Source organism: Monodon monoceros, unplaced genomic scaffold (assembly GCF_005190385.1).
Source record: "Monodon monoceros isolate NGI ecotype Baffin Bay Population unplaced genomic scaffold, NGI_Narwhal_1 Super_Scaffold_19, whole genome shotgun sequence".
NCBI classification, from domain to species: Eukaryota; Metazoa; Chordata; class Mammalia; order Artiodactyla; family Monodontidae; genus Monodon; species Monodon monoceros.
In genome coordinates, this window is record NW_021703775.1 from 77,568,274 (window position 1) to 77,584,837 (window position 16,564).

At 39.4% G+C, this 16,564-nt stretch overlaps 1 long non-coding RNA gene across 2 annotated transcripts in view; it reads left to right on the forward strand.

Moving 5' to 3' along the window:
- The window catches only part of LOC114900869, a 116,549-nt gene that overhangs the window by 80,420 nt on the left and 19,565 nt on the right, over positions 1 to 16,564 (forward strand). The gene's annotated exons all lie outside the window — the stretch shown is intronic.

The following is a 16,564-nucleotide window of genomic DNA, read 5'->3' on the forward strand; positions in this document are numbered from 1 at the left end:
CACTTTTAAAATACTGGGTGGTAAAATCAGCAGTATTTGCATTGGAAGCTCCTTAATGGACCATCAACTCAGTTGCTAGTTAAAAGGGTGTGGAAAAGAGTCTACCTGAAGAGACTATGGGGCGCTGAGCCTGACAACGTTCTAAATAGCAGCGGCTGCAGGTATGCAGCCACAAATGTAACTCTTCTGGATTTTATTTAATCAAGATCTGAGCCGTTAATCTGGACTAAGGAATTATGTATTTATTCAGTCAGTTGACATTTAATGAATCTGTTGTGTATGCATGACCCTGAGCTACTGTTAATCGGGGCCATCAGCCATCTAGACTTTGCAGAGGACCCAAGGCCGCTCTGGATAAATCTCTGGTTCCCACCTCTTGGATGTACGCTGTTGCCTGGGACTGGTTTACCACAGAATGTGGAGGAAATAACGTTCTCAGCCTTTGAGTCCAGGCATTAAGACGGCCTGAAGAGCTCCTGTTTCCTCCCTCTTGGAATGTATATTTTTTGGAAGCACTGAGCTGCCAGGTGAGAAGTCCACCTACCCTGCTGGAGAGACCACATGGGCAGGAGAGGCACCAAGACCACCTGAACAGGGAGAGAGGCCCACTTGTCCCAGCTTCCCAGGTAACTCCCATTAGCCACCATGTGGCTGAGGCACGTGACACCCATAGGACTTCCAAGATGAGTTCAAACTACAGAACCATGAGATAAACAATACAGCCGATGCTCTCAATTGCTAACTTTTACAGTGGTTCATTATGCAGTAATAGAAAAGCAGAACAGCCCTTCTAGTCTGGACCCCTTTTGCTCTGCTTCTGCTACTTAATGGTTTTACTGGCATAATTTCTTAAAAGGATCTATTTCGTAATGACCATCCATGGGAGACTGATTTCTTAACACCTCCTGAGTCTTACTGGGAAAAACTACCCAGTGTCTCTCTAGAAACAGTAACACTGTTTTTCTGTTTGTTTGTTTTTTCTTTTACCTTTTCTTAACAAGGGAAAAAAGACTTTACATTTCTCGAGGATCTGTAGGCATATGTTGGCATTTAACATGAATTATCTGTTTGAATTCTCACGGCATCAATAAAAGCGTAGTCCTTATTTATCAGTAGTGTACAAATGGGAGAACTGAGGAGAAGTTAATTAAATGATCACTGACTCCGTAGGCAATGGAGTGGCCTTTTAGACTAGGTAATTCTGATTCTAAATCCAGAACATATTTCATCAGATCAAAACTGATATGGGACCTTTGCACAGACACCTGGGACCTTCCCTCAGCACTGCTCCCCATCCGGATCTGGTGCGAGCAGGGAAGTGTCCAGCATGGAGCGTTGGGATGTGCTGTGAAAGGCATATAACCCCCAGTCTTGTCCAGGAGCTGAACTTTCACCCGAACAATGGAGCCTCAAGGGATTCCTCCTCACTCTCAAAGCTCAAAATCTGATTTTTATTATCGCTCAATCTATTTTGATTTATTTTATTGTAGTTGATTTACGATATTATATTAGTTTCAAGTGTACAACATAGTGATTCAATATTTTTATAGATTACATACCATACAGAGTTAATAAAAATATTATCGACTATATTCCCTGTGCTGTGACTTGTTTTGTAACTGACAGTTTGTACCTCCTAATCCACTTTACCTGGTTCACCCATGCTCCCCCCCTCCTCCCCTCTGGCAGCCACTAGTTTGTTCACTGTATCTGTGAGGAATTTTTCTGTTTGGTTATATTTGTTTTTTTAGATGCCACACATACATGAAAACATACAGTATTTGTCTTTGACTAATTTCACTTTACATAATACCCTCTAGGTCCATCCATGTTGTCACTAATGGCAAGACTTCATTCCTTTATGTGGCTGAGTAATATTCCATTGCATTTACATGGCTCATCTTCTTTATTCACTCATCTGTCGATGGACACTTAGGTTGCCTCCATACCTTGGCTATTGCAAATAACGTTGCAGTGAACACTGGGGTGAATATATCCATTTGAATTAGTGTTTTTGTTTTCTTAAGATAAATACCCAGATGTGGAATTGCTGGATCGTAGGGTACTTATATTTTTAATATCTTGAGGGACCTCCATAATATTTTCTATAATGCCTGCACCTATCTATATTCCCACCAACAGTGCAGTCGTGTTCCCTTTTCTCTCTATGTGGGTTCATCTTCTTGGTGACGTCCTGTGTTGTCTGGGCCTGGAAGCTGTCTCATTCTCCAGATTGTGGATGTTTTCAGTCAAGATTTCATCAAATTTGTTTTCTGCCCTTTTCTCTTTCTCTTCACCTTCTGACCCCTTATCGTATGAATGTGGTATGCTTGATATTGTCTCAGAGGTGCCCTAAACTATCCTCATTTTTAAAAATTCTTTTTTTCTTTTTCCTGATTGGGTGATTTCCACCATTTTTTTCTGATTGGGTGATTTCCACCATTCTGTCTTCCATGTCACTTACGCCTTTTTCTGTGTCACCTAATCCGCTGTTGATTCCCTCCACTGTATTCTTCATTTCAGTTATTGTTTTCTTCAGCTCTGATTGGTTCTTTTTAACATTTTCTAATTCCTTGTTGAAGTCTCACTGTGTTCCTCTATTCTTCTTCTGAGTTCAGTGAGCAGTTTTATGACTGTTGCTTCTAACTCTTTATCAGGTAAAATACCGATCTCTGTTTCATCAGGGTTTTTTTCCTTGGGCTTTATCTTGTTCTTTCATTTGGAACATATTCCTCTGTCTTCTCATTTTGTTTGATTTTCTGTGTTTGTCTCTGAATTAGGTGAAACAGTTACCTCTCCTGGTCTTGAAGGAGTGTCCTTGTGTAGGAGCATTCCTGTGCATACTGCGTGAGTCTCGTGGCTTTGGTGGGAGGGCTAGAGCTAAAGCAGGTGTGGACCAGAGCTTTTCCTGGGGTGTTCAGGGGGCAAACTCTGCTTTTCAACCATCACTATCTTATTGATTCTATCATCTCTTGGAGATTGAAAGATCCCTTCTGAATCCAGTAATTCAAAGTTCTTGCTGTTAATGAGATGTGATGTCACAGTAGGAGACATTCCAAATAGTTAATGTGCTGAAATGCTGGTGCACAGTCCCTGGTCAATGTAATATTCTGTCTTTTATAAAAAAGCAGAAACAGATTTCTGAATTAGTGCTTCCTCAACAAAAATTATTCTGGAGTCGTAGGGTCATTAGAATAGGAATAAGGTGGAGATGGGAGTGAGGGCAATCAATATTTCATTATAATATCTCCAGAGGTTTCCAAAGCAATGCATATGGGAGAAGGGAAGCTTTTAAGAAGAAAAATGATGCATATAAATGGCTCAGTAAAATAATTGTTTTCACATTTTACTTAGAGAAAAACATGGTGTACATTTTAGCAGAGAAAAGTGGATATTTAAATAATTTATCAAACTTCTTTCCTTAGGGAAAATGCAGAGTAGTAGCATCTCCATAACTCTCTAGAAAGGGGTACATTTTTAGTTTCTATATGTAGAAAAGCACCTAAAATAAGAAAGGCAGCAAAAGACAGTGGCAAAACATTAAACCGGGAATCCACAGACCTGAATTTGGTTCAGGCTTTGCCACCTGCTAGTTGTGTGATGTTGGGTGACTTTTTTTCCTTCCTGGGGGCCATCATTTTCATGTGTGAAATGATGAATAAAAAAGGAAGTGTGCAGGCTTTGAAGGGCTCTGTAGGCACATAGCCCCCCGCACTGCCTGCTGCCCCTGACTGCCGTGGATGCTCCTGACTTATTTCCCCGCAACTCTAGGGTCCTCAGACTAAGGCCCGTAAAACTCTGAACTAGGGGTCTTTCCTTTCTTTCACATTATGCGATCAAACTTTACGTGAATTTCTATGAAAAATTAGGATATTTCTATTAAGCTTATAAATTATCAACAGACCCGTCCTGGTGAATAAACTATAGTTGTTTATTGTGATCTATACCCCTGGTATTATCAACTTCATCTTCTTAATGGTCTGTAGATTTCCATTGTAATGGTCTGCAGGCTTGAGCTTCCTGTCTCTTGTGTGCTTAAGAAGGTCCGGTGTAGTCTGAAAAGAAGCTTCAACAGCTGCAGTGCTGATACACAGTCAGTGTTCCTGTTTTGCTGAGCTATTATTAAGACACAGAATTTAAGTCAAAATAAATGGCAAGAGAACTCTGCAGTGTTTTTCTTAGCAGCTGATTGTTTTGTTGTGCTAAGGATGGGCTTCCAGATATGTGCTATAAAACCATCTCCCCCCATAACACTGAAGGAAGATTTGTTAAGTGTGAGAGTGTAGGATGGAGAATGACTAAGGGAAAAATTAAACTGCTATGAAAAAACAGTAAAACTGCTCTTAAGTTTCAAGCAGTAAATGATCAAATTTGAAACATTTAATAATACATATATGAGTTTGGTATTTAGGTATAATGAATGTTGATATTATGAATATAAAACAGTGTGTCTTCGCCGAACTGAAGCCAGGTCTCTAATATTTTTGAGGAGCAGAGTTGGGCTACACTCCTTCCCCACATTTCCTAAAGAGCCTCCCAGGAAATCCTGAATCAATGGACTGCTGAGGTTTAGACATAGGAGACGATTAGTGTAATTCATACTGTGGTGTTAATGGCTTCACTTTTCCCCAGATACTTTTTTTCCTCGTTGCCTGTGTGAGGGATACCTGAGTTTTTAGATTCCTTATTTTTCTGTTTTAATCTTTTAACTTATCAGTATAACGTAGCTTACATGGTTTAAAAAGTCATACCATAGCTATATTAATGTAGTTACATAGTTTAAAAAGTCAGATGAATAAAAAGGCTTATTAACAGCAACCACACCACACAATTATTTTGCCCCTTTCATCTACACTCCTGAGTCCTGCTTCTCAGAACTAACCTCTCTCAACTTTATAAGCTACTCTTGGTATTTACCTCCAGATTCCTAAGTAATATGCTTATTATGCCATTTTTTAATTTATCAATTTATGTATTGTGAGTTGACATTCTATTGTGGAACTAAGGATTTAGTGCCCTTTTAATTTCTTGCTATGCTTATACCTCCCCTCTTCCCTCCCTCCCAGCATGGCGATATTCCAGCTTCTGGTTAAATCAGTATTCAGTCTTTATATTTTTATAGTCATATAAACGTTGTTCACAGATGAGCCATGTAGTATTGTCTGATATTTCCTTTTTCAGACAATTTTTCACTTTTCCTTGAATGATGAGTTATTTCTTTCATGTGCTTAGTTATCTAGGTACTTATCACTAATTTTTTCTAAGCTCTGCAAATTACCTATAAATCTTCCCTCAATGTAGTCAAACATATAAGACATCAGTTCCAAATTTCCATATTTTGTTAATAGAAACAACCTTTTGGTGGCCCCAATATTCCTGCTCCATTCTGGATTGCATCGCTGGCATCTGAGGACTTCCATCCATATCACTGGGAAATCTCATAGTCTCCTGCCTGTTAGATCCTGTTTTCTGGGTCCCATAAATTCTTTCTTGGTTAACTTTCTTATCCTGATGGAGCATATTCTCTAGTAACTTATTAAGGAGACATGCATGAGACCTATACTTTTTTTGAGTCTCTACAGTTCTAACAATAGTTAAAGAAAAGATGATAAACTTAGAGTCTTAACTTTTGCAAATTAAGAAATACTTTCCTAAGTAATATCTAGATACTGGATGAAAGAAAAAAAGCAATTTTGAATTAATAAACTGTTTAGAGAACAATGAATATTTTGTACTAGTCAGAGTCCTAGCAGGAAACAGAACTCCATTCTGATGGTTCAACTGTAGAGATTTTTAGTGAAGTGATTATTTAAAAGCTTTCAGTAAAGTTAAGAGAATCAAGGAAGTTGGGGCACCCAAAAACGAGTGACAGTGGGAGGCTGTTCTCTGTTTTGAAGAGACAAAGTGAAGAAATAATGTTAGAGGACTACAGTGTGAACTGTAGCTATGGAGGAGATGCTGCCTGGGAGGAGTGTAGCCAGCACCACTGCAAAAGCTTCTAGGATGGAACAGGAGGGAGTAGGGCAGAAATCCTCTTTCCTCCATCCTGTTGATACCTCCCATGGGCCAAACCCAACTGAAATCTAACCAGCAAGAGAACCTGGGTGATACAACCCATTAGGGTAGAGTTACAGAAGCATAGGGTAGAGCAGAGAAAGGTGGAGAATGAAACTGCTGAGTAAAAATGGAGAACAACATATGCTTCCTGACAAAATTATGAGACAGAGTTAAGGCTGACCTCAAAGGCAAATTTATAGCCTCAAACATATTTGTTTTAAAGAATCAAGACAAAAGTACAGGAATTATTTCCCATCTTAAAACATTAGAAAATATAACAAAAGAAACTAGGAAGAAGGAAATATCAAAGATAAAAGTTAGAATAAATGATATAAAAAGCAAAACAAAAGCAGAAAGGATGTGTAAATCTAAAAGCCACTTTCTTGAAAAAGGCCACATAAATGGATAAAGGCCTTAGAAATCTAATGAAGGAAAAGAGAGAATAAAAATACTTAAAATTAGAAATGAAAGGGTAATAGCCACATGAATGGAAGAAAGAGGGACTATTACATTCAACTGTTTCCTTACACATGTAACTTTATTACCGTATAAAATTCAAATTATCAAAACCAATCCAAGAAGAAGTAGAAAACTTGAAAAATCCAACTACTGTTAACAGAAAAAGACGTTAGAAAGATCAGTGATCAAAAAATTTTTAAAAACTTCATGAGCAGCTACCATTTTTTTTTAACCTAACCTTTAGAGGATGGAAGATCCTAATGTTAATTAAATGATCCCAGGCTTTAGAAAAAGATCTCTCCAATTCATTTAAAGAAGTGACCACAGTCTCAAGCACTTAATTCTGATAAGGAAGGACAAAAAACAAGAAAAGAGCAAACGTTAGACAAGTGTTAGGAATAATGTTGCTAGAAGTCTAAATAAAGTGATAAAAATAGAATCTAAGCAGACTATTTAAAGAATAATATACTATGGTAAGCAGGGTTTACCCCCCAAATGCAAAGACAAGATGGTTTGATGCCAGCCAAAACACAATTTATTACATACACAAAATAAAAGAGAAAAAAAGATGATATTATCAAATCCATTTTTGCTGAGAAGACATTTCTAAAGCTAAGCAGAACTTCCTAATTAAAACAAAGTGAACTAGGACTAAAGAAGTCTACATAAATACAATAATCATAAAGACAGTTTAGTCCAAATACTTCATTTGTATAGAAGAAGAAATGAACGCCCAAGGAAGAGAAGAGATTTAAAATTAGGCAGTGATATAGGAGCAGAGCAGGGAGGAGAAATCAGGTGTTCTACATATTCTTGATCTGTTTCCCCTGGGCAATCTAATTTGCCACAATTGTAGGGCATCCTTTTGTGTATGCTTTAGCCTGAGATTGCAACATTTTCTTGGTGTGACCTTGAGGTGTTTTTATTTGTTTCTTTCTGTTCAGGGTCAGAGGAGATGGAAAGTCTGTGATTCCCTCTGGGTGAGTAAAGCGATTATTGCTGCCTCCTGTTCACTCTTCTGTCTTCCCTATTCCCTCTGTATCTTCATGTGACCATTCTATATGCTGAAGGCTTTATTATGGAAAAGAAGATTTACTTTCAACAAAGTCATTGACTCATGCGTGAGGAATGACTGCCAATTCTGAGTTCGTTTTCTTTAAAAATGCTTTAACTGAGCATCTCCTGGGTGCTGTGGGGCGTGTCAGGTAATTATAGCACTCAGTGATTAATAGGTTTGTCTCACAATGATACTAGGAGACAGTGTCAGTCCCGTTTTACAGAAGAGGAAACTGAGGCTTGATGAAATGATGGGGAAACGATTTTGGCCAGTGAATAATCATCAGAGCTGCGACCTGAATCTACATTACTTGATGCCAAATGCACTGCTGTTCACATTACACTACAGCTGCCTCTTGCCTCCTTGAGAATTACAGAAAACTGTAGAACGTGGTGATGGCAGACTAGGTAAAGCCCCAGGTTCTCTTGGTTGAAGACGCGTGCTGTGAGGGCCCGACCCCTCTTCCTGAGCTGGATTCTGGGAAAGAATCAAGGCTGTCCTGAGTGAAGGGAAAGGCACAGCTTTGGGATCTTGGAGTTCTAGTTTCTGCTATTTACTAGGTAAGAATGTTTGGGTTACTCCCCGTGCTCGATTGCCTTACTTCTTAAATGGGGATGGCAGTATACATTTCACAGGGAGTACTGAGGATTAAGATCCTATAGGTAAATTCTCTGGCCAAATGCCTGCAGTTAGTAAATGTCTTCAACAGTTGTGTGTTCCTTTTCTTCCAACTAGGATGAGCCACTCTTCCTACAAATATTTATTAGGGGCTTTTCTGTGTCAGATGTAGGTATCTGTACGTGGAGTGGAATTTTAGGTATTACGTATTTTAGGAAAGTGGTATTGTCGTTTTCCTTCTCTCGTCCAGTGGCCATGAAGAATTAACCAAAAATTTAGATGTGGTATATTTATGCTAATACAGCAGTTTCAGAATCTTTCTTTCCTTTCAGCTTCAAATCTCTCAGGGAATAACTTGGCAAGAAAGAAGGTGGTAACTTTTACAGAAATTAGTCACCCTAATCCTTTTATTCTAAAAAAGGTTTGCTACCAATAATCTTTCATTTACAAAGGGGTGTTTTTGAAGCTGAAGTCTAAGGCATTTTATACTTTGATTTTAGTGCCTGCTATTCTAAGAGAGCATGATTACCAAGTACCATTAATATGTTTAACTTTGTAACTTTCAGCAAAATAATTTTCAAGTTCTTATAGATAATACATAGGTAATACCCTTATCAGTAAAAAGTGCTTAAGAGTGCTAAAAAATAGTTTAAAATTGTGAAATAGGGCTTCCCTGGTGGCGCAGTGGTTGAGAGTCTGCCTGCCGATGCAGGGGACACGGGTTCGTGCCCCGGTCCGGGAAGATCCCACATGCCGCGGAGCTGCTGGGCCCGTGAGCCGTGGCCGCTGAGCCTGCGCGTCCGGAGCCTGTGCTCCGCAACAGGAGAGGCCACAGCAGTGAGAGGCCCGCGTAACGCAAAAAAAAAATTGTGAAATATGCCATATACTAAGCATTACGTTTTTTTCTAAGGCCATTTGCTATTATTAAGATAGGGTTTTTTTGTGTGTAGAAGATACGGAAATTTATATCTTACCTCATGGTACATTCTACTTCCTTGGCTAAAAGTCTTTCGTTATCTCTTTTGTAAAATGAATCTTTGGGCTCTAGAGAACAAAATCCTTAGGAATTAGGAACAAAGGATAAAGTTTTCTTTTCACGGTTTCCCCAGATGAGGGGGAGATGATTAAGGACAGATAGGTATTAGCATTTGCAAGGAGCAGGTCTGTATTTTCTTTGGAAGACTACATTTTCAGGAACTTGTACATTATTACATTTTAAGTAACTTGCTTAGTTAATTACTTCAGAACACATATTCTGGAATGATTTTAGTTTAGAGCACATACTCACACATAAGTACATACACATATAATGTGAACATCTTACAATTTGAAAATATTCTTTCAATTAACTGTTGTATATGGTTTCCTTGTAGTGAAATGACTCATGAATATTTTGACCATCTACTTTGTCCAGGTGATTTCAGGTATGTGTTTTGCTTACAACTTAGCCTGTAAGGTAATTTTCATGATCTCCATTTACAGACTTAGAACCTCAGAAGGGCTCTGTAACATAGTCAAATTCACACATCTAGCAATGGGAGGAATTGCATTTCTAATCTCACACCAGATTCCACTGCCCTTCCTCTGACAGGCTTGGAAATTAAATCGGGAAAGGCCTTTTCTCCCAGGCCAATGCATCTGTTCTTTAATGTTCCATGCCTGGTAGGACTGTACGGGGTCTGGATCTCTCTCTTGGATTTCTGGAAACCACAGGAATATGTTCTGTGCATCAGTTCTGAGGACTCATTTTGGTGTCAAGGAATTCTTTTCATTCTCATGCTTCCACAAGAGGCCCACCCTGGATTTGGAGACTTTCAGCTTGGATTTTTATGTTCAAAGAAGTGTGGAGTCAGTTGATGCAAACAAATGTTTCCATTCAGAGTACTCAGGGAAAACTTTAGCAAAACCTGCTCTTTTCTTGATGGCGCTATGTCACCGTAAGTGGTGGATGAAGGAAGCATTTGCTGAGCAGCAACAGTGTATAAAGTCGTAAGTAGGGGTTGTATGGATACGAAACTGGATGCCAGAGTTCTTACCCACTAGATAGTCAAGCTTAAATAAATCACTATCAAGTGGCCATGAGAAAGGCACAGAAAATTCCCTAGGAATCAAAGGAGAATGGATGCACCTCTGTTAAGGGGGTTAAGAAAGTACCTCCTTCAGTAGAGGTATGTGATAAGCCTTGATGGTGTGGGTAAGGTTTCACAGCTGGTGGTGGGGGTCAACAAGGAAGTCTGGTCTGGGGACATTGCCCAAACACAGGCACATAGGGAGGAAAGTGTCAGAACATTCAGCAAAGAGCAAGCCCCCACCCCTCATGTGACTCTCGGACTCTGTTCAGAGCTACTCACTTTGACTAACCTCATACTCTACTTCCAGATCTTTCCTAGTTTTCCTGGCATCTGACTTTATAACTGGTTTTCTCACTCATAACTTCATCCTACTCTTTGGACCTCACACCCAGCTAACATTTGTCTGGCTTTTTGTTTTGTTTTGTTTTTAAAGAATGAAACATCCTTCTCAATCACTCGCATTTCAGACTTTCTCTGGTACTCATACACTCATCATCCAGGGAAAACAGCTCATCTGGTCGAGCCCAGTGCCCAGAATCTTACCTCTCAGTACAAGTCTCCTTGATGCTCTTCTCACTGACCTCCCTCCAGTCCTGTTAGAGAGAACTCGGGGAGTATGTAAAGAGACAGCATTCTGAGACAGAAATGGCTAATTTAATACGTTTCCATTGTACAATTCTTTGAGAAAAGGAATAGTTAGCAATAAGGCAGGCCAGATTGTTGAAGGCTTTGCTAGAAGATGAGCAGCTTGGTTTTGATTTTGAAGGTAAGAGAAGGCAATGAAGAATTGTGAGCAGAGGTAAACATGATCGGTAAGGAGATGGTGTGATGAATTAGGGGCTATGCAGCAGGCTAGACAGGGATTGGCTGGAGTTTGGGTGTAGAGAGGATGTGATGGATTCTAGAGATGTGAATCTAAGACGGGGAAGATCTAGTGATCAGTCAGATCTTGGGGATGCAGCAGAGGGAAGATGGCAAGGTTCCCTGTCTCCCAGTGGACAATGTTGTACCATGAACAGGCAAAAGAGATGCTGCTTCCCAGCGGACCACCATGCATCTTAGCCCTCCCTGCTCAGTGCTTCTTATAAGCTTCTCACATACCATCTTCAGAAGCAGGGGATATTCTAGAACATCTGTCATTTAAAAAAAGATGTCAATCCAGACATCTTCAAGAGGGTTATGAAATTTCATGGGGTTTCTAAGTCTGGCTAGGACAAATCTTTTTTCCTGTCAATCAGTTAAAGAAGGTTACATTTCCTTGGGGATCATGTTTATCTACCTGGTTTTCAATTCAAATAAAACAAGGACCCTGTCCTTAATTTCTTTATATTTTGCAGAACTCTGCAGTTTTACAGGAAATATTGACCTCCTGATGGTCGGAGCTTGTCTGAAACAGGCCCCCAGGCTCCAGAAGTTAAAAATAGTGAATACACATTTATGGCCTTGGGATTCTACAGAGCTTTCATCACTTTCTTTCTCCTTTGTTTAACATACTTTTCCCATTTTATTCATCTTGAGCGTTGTCTTTGAAGATGGTGGGGAGGAAAAGGAATGGTGTTTAAGTTTGGATAAGGCAGTGCAGATTCTGGCTCTAGGTGTGATAGGGGTGGTGTGGAACAAATTGCCTAAAATTATTTTTATCATATCAGTAGGTACAGTTATTCATGTCATATATACTTACAAGCTCTAGGCCTATGCTAGGTACAAGTTATAGAGAAGGGAAAAAGACACAGTCCGTGTCTTCAGGAAATGTGTAGTCAATGAACAGCCCATGAACAGATCATTATAAAGTCTCTGATGGAGAACTGCTCGAGGCAGATGAGGAGAGCAAGTTGCAGGTGTGCTGGAAGGCTTCACGTGTGAGGTAATCTGAACTGAACCTCAGTTATTGTGGAATTAGGAAGGGAAAAGGCATTTCTGGTGGAAGCAGCAACATGTATGACAGCATAAAGGATTGAAAGAGAACGAATCGATAGGAGACTGGTGACTATCATGGTAGGAATATCCCATAGATTGTTGGGAGGGACAGAAAGACAGGCAGAAGGACAAGAAGAGGGGCAGAAATTAAGGTGGAATCATTCTTTGAGGCCTGGCTGTCAAGTTCTTTACTGCCAGCCCAGTGGGGTCTGGAGCTTATCTTGAGGAGAGTGAGAACCATGGGGTGTGACAAACCAGGGAAGACATGCTCCGTATTTTAGAAATCTGATTTGGGTTGGGTTACTTGGTCTCACACCCACATCCTACTGTCCCATTCCTGGGTCTTCTATATGACAAACTTCTCAAAGAAGTTGCTGTTTCTCTTTATTTCTTTACTGTCCATTCCATTGTTTTCCATTCCAATCTGGTTTCTGTTCCCATTTCAGTGAAATGTTTTGTTAGGATTACCAAGTGTCATTCTAATGGACTCTCCCTTGTTTTCATTTTCTTAGACTTTATAGCAATATTCCACGTAGCTGTCACCTCCCTTCCTGATAATACTTCCTCGCCTACTCTGACGGCGCGTTCTTCCCCTCCTACCGTACAGGCTTCTGCTTCTCTAATTTCTTTGCCTGTTTTTCTTCTCCCTGACTTCTGAATGTAAGAGGACTCCAACGCTCAGTCTTGGACACCCTTCTGTCATACGAAAATATTTCTCTAGGAGATTTCGTAGGCAACCTGGATTTTAACTTCCATTTGTATATTGATGAATCCCAAATTTATGTCTCCAGTCCTTACATGTACGTTGAATTCCAAACTTGTCCATCCCACTGCCTTTTGAACATCTTCCTGTGGATGTGTACAGACATAAAACAGGTTCTTGATTCTATTTCCTTCTCATTCATACTTCTAGTATTCTGGTATTCTTTATGTCAGAAAAGAACATTATTACCTACCTGATTATTCAATCCCCAAACCTAAGTGTTGGTATAATCCTTGATTTTCTTCTCTTCTCTCACTCTTTGTATCCTTTCCATCAGCAAATCTATTCATTCTACTTTTATTAAAAAGAATTTTCAAAGAACAGTTTTTGGTTCATAGAAAAATTAAGGGGAAGGTACAGAGATTTCCTATATACTCTCTGCTCACGAACATGCATAGCCTCTCCCATTATTAACATCCACCTCTAGAGTGGATCATTTCAGTTGATGAATCTGCATTGATTTATCATGATCACCCAACGTTCGTAGTTTACATTAGGGTTCACACTCATGGTGTTGTACATTCTACGGGTTTGGACAAATAGCTAATGACATGTATCCATCACTATAGTATCATATGGAATATTTCTACTGCCCTAAAAATCCTCTGTGTTCTGCCTATTTATCCCCACCTGTCACTCCCCTCCCCCCACAAACCCTTGGCAACTATTGATCTTTTTCACTGTCTCCATAGTTTTGCTCTTTCCAGAGTCTCATATAATTGGAATCAAACTGTATGTAGCCTTTTCAGATTGGCTTCCTTCACTGAGTATAATATGCCTTTAAGGTCCCTCCATATCTTTTCATGACTTGATAGCTCATTTCTTTTTAGCACTGAGTACTGTTCCATTGTCTGGATGTATCACAGTTTATTAGTTCATTCACCTGCTGAAGGACATCTTGGTCACTTCCAAATTTTGGCAATTATGAATAAAGCTGCTATAAACATCTGTGTGCAGGTTTTTGTGTGGATATGTTTTCAACTCCTTTGGATACATACCAAGGTGCATGATTTCTGGATCATATGGTAAGAGTATATTTAGTTTTGTGAGAAACTACTGTCTTCTAAAGTGGCTGAACCATTCTGCATCCCCACCCGCAAAACATGAGAGTTCCTGTTGCTCCACATCCCCAGGAGCATTTGGTGTTGTCAGTGTTCTGGATTTTGGCCATTCTAATAGGTGTGTAATTGTATTTCATTGTTGTTTTGATTTGCATTTCCCCCATGACATATAATGTAGAGCATCTTTTTATGTCATCTTTGGTGAGGTGTCTGTTAAGGTCTTTGGCCCATTTTTTTAAAAAATCGGGTTGTTAGTTTCCTTATTGTTGAGTTTTAAGAATTCTTTTTATATTTTGGATAACAGTTCTTTATCAACTGTGTCTTTTGTAAATGTTTTCTGTGAGTCTGCGGCTTGTCTTCTCTTTTTCTCGACATTGACATTGTCCTTCGCAGAAAAGAAGTTTTTAATTTTAATGAAGTCCAGTTTATCAATGATTTATTTCATGGATTGTGCCTTCGGTGTTTTATCTAAAAAGTCATTCCCTTACCCAAGGTCATCTAGGTTTTCTCCTGTGTTATAGGAGTTTTATAATTTTATGTTTTACATTTAGGTCTGTGACCCATCTTGAGTTAATTTTTGTGAGGTATGTAAGGTCTGTGTCTAGATTCATTCCTTTGCACATTGATGTCAAGTTGTTCCATCATCATTTGTGAAAAAAGTATCTTTGGTCCGTTGTATTGCCTTTGCTCCTTTGTCAAAGATTAGTTGACTGTATTTGTGTGGGACTATTTCTGTCATCTCTATTACATCCCATTGATCCATTTGTCTATCCTTTTGCTGATATCACATTGTCTTCATTATTGTATCTTCATAGTAGGTCTTAAAGTTGGGTAGTATTAGTCCAATTTTGTTCTTCTCCAATATCTTGTTGGCTATCTTGGGTCTTTCATGCCTTCCATATAAATTTTAGAATTAGTTTGTTGATATACTCAAAATAACTTGCTGGGATTTTGATTGGGATTGCACTGAATCTATTAACCAAGTTGGAAAGAACTGACATCTTGGCAATATTGTGCTTCTTATCCATGAACATGGAATAGCTTTTCACTTATTTAGTTCTTCTTCGATTTTGTTCATTAGAGGTTTGTAGTTTTCCTCATATAGATCTTGTACATACTTCATTAGATCTATACAAAAGTATTTCATTTTCTTGGGGGCTAATGCAAATGGTATTTAAATTTCAAATTCCACTTGTTCATTGCTGGTATATAGAAAACTGATTGATTTCTGTATATTAACCTTGTATCTTATAATCACTTATTAGTTCCAGGAGGTATTTTTGGTTAAATTGTTCAGATTTTCTACATAGATGATCATGACATCTGTGAACAAAGACAGTTTCTTCCTTCCCAATCTGTATAACTTTCATTTCCTTTTCTTGTCTTACTGTATTAGTTAGTACTTCCAGTAGATTACTGAAAAAGAGTGGTGAGAAAGGACATCTTTGCCTTGTTCCAGATATTTGCAGGAAGGCTTCAAGTTTCTTATCATTCTACTTTTAATATCTCAAATATTTCCATTTCTTTCCATCTCTACTACCAGCACTTTATCCAAGCTACTATTATCTATGGCCTAAACAACTGATTTTTCTGAGCTTTCAGGCTTGTTAGCAGCCCAATTCCATTCTCCACACAGCAGTAAGACTAATATTTTCACACAGAAATCATATTATGTAATTTTCCTCTTTAAAAGTAGTCTATCACTTCTCACTGAACTTGGACTAGAACCCCCAATCCCAGACATGGCTTTCAAGGCCCTGTATAACTTAGACTTAGCCTTCTTTCTGACTTTGTGTCCTCCCCCTCTCTCTTCTTCTCATACTCACCATCCACTGAGGCCTTTCTTCTTCCTCTCACCTCAGGGCCTTTGCACTTACTGTTACATCTGTCTGGAACTATCTTTACTCTTATTTCTACATGGCTGAATTCTATTACCATTCAGCTCAAATGACATTTCTTCTGAGACACCTTGCCCAATTACACTACTAAAAGTGATCTTCCACCTACTTTCCATTTGTCACCCTCTTTATTTCCCTCATAGCGCTTGTTAGTATTTACAGTTTTATTTATTTTTGTATTGCAGGCCTTCTCCCACTGGAGTGTCAGCTCCTGAGAAAGAGCTCTGGGCTGTCTTTTTTTTTTGCAATACGCGGGCCTCTCACTGTTGTGGCCTCTCCCGTTGCAGAGCACAGGCTCCGGACGCGCAGGCTCAGCGGCCATGGCTCACGGGCCCAGCCGCTCCGCGGCATGTGGGATCTCCCCGGACCGGGGCACGAACCTGCGTCCCCTGCATCAGCAGGCGGACTCTCAACCACTGCGCCACCAGGGAAGCCCCAGCTCTGGGCTGTCTTGCTCACCACAATATCCTTAGTGCTAGATCAGGGCATGCACATAACAGGTGCTTGATACATTTTTGTTGACATAAGTACAAAATGATGTTACATCAATCAACTCTGTATGGCACATTTTTAAGATAAACATTGACACAGGCTGGTGTTTCTATTCTTTCCCCTATCCCTCGTCCTATCCTGTCCCTATCGTGTTCCTCGGGTGAGTGACC